A 4,842-nucleotide genomic window follows, 5' to 3' on the forward strand; every position below is an offset into this window, starting at 1 on the left:
GAACCCGCCACCTTAGGTGTATGTGGCTGGAGCCTTAGCCGCTTGAGCCACAGGTGCCGAGCCTGAATTTGAATTTCTAATTTTTCTTCCATTCCATTGATCTTATTTGCCCTGGATATTCTGAACTCTATTTCTGACATTTTAGCCATTTGTCTATGAATGGCGTCTTCAGTTTTATCTCCTTTGTCATTTTTGGGGGGAGTTGATCTACTCTGTTTATTCATGTTTCCAGAATTCTTCCGCTGGTTCTGCCCCGTGAGTTTTTCTGCAGTTTGGTTATTTAAAGTGGTAGGGTCAGATTGGATTAGGGGCCCAAGGAAGTAGTGTTAATCCACCCTTAACCAATGAACTGGGGCTTGCGATTGTGGATTTTCCCCTACAGTCTTACAAATGTCCCTTTCAGAGATTTAGCCTAGGAGTCTGAAGACCTGCTTAATGAGAGAGCTCAGATGGCTCTGAGCTGAAATCAGCCACCTTTATCCATTCTTAAAGAGTCAAGGTATTAGGCTGGTATCTCATCTGGGAAGAGATGCAAGTATCTCTGTTTCTTTATGCCTCACCAGTGATAGCTGGTGAAGGAGATTCAGTCATTTCTCGCTTGAAAACAACCAGGACTCAACCTCAGAGGGACTTCAGGTGGACAGCCCAGGTCTAGACTTCTAGACAGATTGACCTGGACAGTACAATCACTTCACAATAGGGAGAGCTTAAAGGGTCTCCAATATCCCACTAGTGGAAATCACAGACAGTTCCAACCAGCAAACACAAGGGGATGGAGCCTGATCCCCTCTGATAGATCACTAATTCAGAAAGGACGAGTAGCCACAGTGAGGACAAAGGCATCAACACCTCCACCTTTGTAAGTCCAATCTGGCCCTCAGTTTATCTGCCCTTGACAGTGCAAACCTGGCATCAGTGGCCATCCCTTGAAATTCCAAACCAGGTGCCAGCAGCTCTGCCCTTTAACATCCAAATGGGGAGTCTGTGGCTCTACCCTTACAAGTCCGACTGGGGGTCAGCCCCTCTGATGTTAAAAGTCCCAACTGGGTGTCAGTGGCTCCAATCCTGAAAATCTGAATGAGGGTTAGGTCACTTGCCCTCTGCAGCCCTAACCTGGAGTCACAGGCTCCACCCTTGAAAGTCTGAAGATGGAGTGGATCTGCACCGCCACCTACAGGGAACTGTTGGTCCTGTTTCTCTCTCAAAGTACTCTTCCAGTGCCCCTCTGCCTCCACTTGAGTTACTGTTTCTGCATTTTTATCTGTACAATGCTGAGACCTACTAGGGAATTGCTAAACATTCTGGGTTCTGCAAGGGGTAGACCTTCAGGCCACTGGGCAAGGGGGAAGTGTGTGCTGAAAGTTCCGTATTTCAGGGAGAGTATTTCTTCTGTTTTATGCTGGGCAAGATGATCCCTAGGCTCACAGGTGGGACATCTCTGGGGGAGGACCCCAGAGTTTTGTGGATTTCACCCTTTGGGTAAAATGAGAGGTCTTTTGTCTCCTGCTCACTTGCCGAGAGAGTCCAGAGAGTCTCATGCTTAGGGGAGGGGTCTCTCGTCCTGGTGGTGTTGAGCTTTGTACCTGGAATTTATTTACTGGGATCCTCTTTTTGGAGTACAGTTTGCCACAGCTGAGGTGATGTGTACGTATCTATGTTCTTTCCTATCTGAGGTCCCCTCCTTTTGTTATAGGCCAAATATGTCCAGAAACCCTCCTGGTCAGGAGCCTATGGCTAAAGGTGCCCATCATCAGCCATCTTGTTCCCCTGCCAGTCCCTGATGACTTAACTGGGTCTAGCATCAGCTGAAATGTCTGAAGTCCAGAATCTCATCTAAATCAGATATGGTGATTTAGGTGAGATCAAAGCACCATTCGTTGTAGAGTAAATCCCACTAACTGTGAGCCTAAGAAACCAAAACAAGTTATCTACTTGTGGAATACAATGGTGGGACACGCACAGGACACACATTCTCATTTCAGAATGGAGAAATAGGCAGAAAGGAGGAAGAGGCTTTGAGTAATTCCAAAACACAAGAGGGCAGACAACATTAAGTCTTAAACTAGAGAATAAATGTTTTGTTACAATTCCCCACATGCTGCCCACATTGGTGTGGAGGTTTGGCTTCAAAGCATCACAGGCAGCCCTGCTACTGTCACATATGAGAAAGACGTTGACCTACTTTGTAGGAACTTTTAATTTCAGAGGATAAATTTTAGGGTGAGCAGGAGAAAACCCATGAGGTCTAAGCAGGGGAACAAGAATGGGAGGCCCTACTTATTGATAAAAAGAGATGAATTTTCTAATTTTTTTATGTGACTGCAAAACTTTAAGAATCTGATGAAAGTTATGATATTCTCCCCAGGAAAAATGAACATGCAGCAAATCAATTTTGCAGTAAGCATCTCAGACAACCAAAGGTGCTGTCCAGATTTTCCAACATGTTCAGTTTATGCAAATGAAGGATTGAAACTTCCATAGTTCTGATCAGTCATTTCAGTTGAGTCCTGATTGTTCAATAGAGTTGAGTCCTGATTGGTTAATACAGCTGAGCTGTGATTGCCTGAGCCTGGGGAGCTGTGCATGTCCAACGTTCAAAAGATGTGTTTTCTGGAAGGTACAATATGTTTGTGTCTAGTCAGCACATGATTCCTTGGTTCTGTTTTAATTTAGATCTAAATCACTATCAATCACCTTTATTAAAATTACCAACACAGAAAAAGAGTTACCTCAGAAAAATCTTAGGTTAAAAGATACCACAATTCCTAGAACCTGACAACTTTTTATAACAGAAGAAATTGATTTTCATCTTTAGAACTGAGCTACTTTAAAGGTCCTTTTTATTTAAGGTAGCACCTCTTGAGTTCCTAGTTTTGAGAAAGGATTATTCTAAAGGTAAGTTTAATATTTCATCTTTCTCCTTAGGATCTCCAACTAAATTGCATTTCAAAAGGAAGGTAGGAGTGGGAGAAAGGCAGAAAATCAAATTCTGCTGCAGACCAAAATCATTCTACAAAATGCAGAAATGATAACACTTATCTAATACTCGTCAAGGCCTAATAATAGCAAAGCTGGATAGACTTTACAATTATTCCCTTCCATTAGAGGATCAGAGATAAGTTGAAGAGACACAGAGCATGTATGACAGTAGCCCTTCAGAATGGGTAATGAATATATATAGAGAACTTTACATAAAATTGGAAAGATCTAGTCTCATATATATTCAGGCTATATCAATACTGTCCTGAATGGTATCCCAATCCTGAATGTCTTTGAAGCACATTTTAAAACAAGCTACAAAATTTCCTTCCTCACTAACTAGCTTCCTCTGAGTTAAAGCTCAACTTAGGTTGTCTGGTCATAGAAACCAAAGCAGGAACTTAAGGGTTGTATGATTTCCACAGAGATTTAATGTGAAAGCAATCATTCTAAAACAACTTTTAAAATTAACCTATTTTTATTGTTCTTCTTGTACCTCAATTGTTGTTGAATGGATTTGCTAATTCAAAAGGTCATAGAGCCAGTTAGCCCCGTGTTACCTGCAGACCACTTGAGGTACATTCTACTCTTGAGAGCATTTTCTTATATTCTATTGTTTGCTCTGAATACATGGGTTTTAAGCATTCAAAGAATATGCATTTTGTCCCAGAATTTATGACTACTTCAGGACATGAGTGCAGCATTTCAGACAGGACAGAATGCAGGCGAGATGGTTCCAATACAGAGCCCACCCCCTCAGGAAAAGCCATCACCCATGTAAATTCCCATTACTGACAGTTTTTGAGTGCATGGCATTCCTGACACCCCAGACTATCCTTTGGAGCACTGTCCTCTGTGGCTGCCCATGGTTTGGGGCCCTCTTCCCAGCCAGTCCCTCCCTAAGGTTTCCACAACACTGCAGGACACTACAGGAAAACACTCTTCTGTAGGAAGAGAGAACAGTCCCAGGGTTTGCTTGGAGTGGTTGCTGAAGCTGAATTTCTTCTTATTGATTCTTTTAACAATGAAAGCAGTGTGTTGCCATTGTGAAGCAAGAAGTCAGCTGCATTCAGATAACTTTTCATTTCCAATGATAACATCTCAATCTGTGAATTTCCATTTACATCTACCACAAGATTATTCATCCAGGAAGTGTTCTCAACTCCAGCATTCTTTTCTTAAGGCTAGGTAATGGTTTGTCCAAGTCGGATCCTCCCTGCCATTTTAATCTCTAGGCAGGTGCCAAAAGGACTTTTGTTTTTCCTGCTTTGTGTTGTTGGATACGGTGAGCCGGAGGCCACACCTTCATCAGTCAGTGGAGGGCCCTTAAAGAATCTCAATATGAACTTGTAGGGGGATGTTGAACATTGTGGAAGCCACGATGTAGAGTTGGGGCTGTTGGTGTGTAGCCACTTGGCTAGATCGATGATGAGCCACATGTGAGTCAGCACCCTTGAGAAGAGCCCCATAAGAGCCGGCAGCAGCTGAGCGTGAGGCCCCATCTGCCACTGGCCAGTTCTTGGCATGATCAGGAAGTGAAGGAGACAGCCAGTGGCTAGGCGGGTGGGCAGGCAGGCTACAAGCCTAGCAAAGTCCCAGTGTCAGGTTCGAGGAAATGCCTCCAGGAGCCACAGCCTAGTCCTAACCTTGCCTCATGTTTTTAAATACGAATTGTCTGTTTCTACTATTTCACCATTTCTTTTCTTTTTTGTTTATTTCTTATAGCATAACTATGTACATTAATGCAATCATGGGGTACAGTGTGCTGTTTTCATATACATTTTGAAATACTCTCATCAAACTGGTTAACATAACCTTCATGTCATTCTCTTAGTCATTAAGTTAAGACATTCATACTCTGCT

This window comes from Otolemur garnettii, unplaced genomic scaffold (assembly GCF_000181295.1).
Source record: "Otolemur garnettii isolate 467f Iridium unplaced genomic scaffold, OtoGar3 scaffold00248, whole genome shotgun sequence".
NCBI classification, from domain to species: Eukaryota; Metazoa; Chordata; class Mammalia; order Primates; family Galagidae; genus Otolemur; species Otolemur garnettii.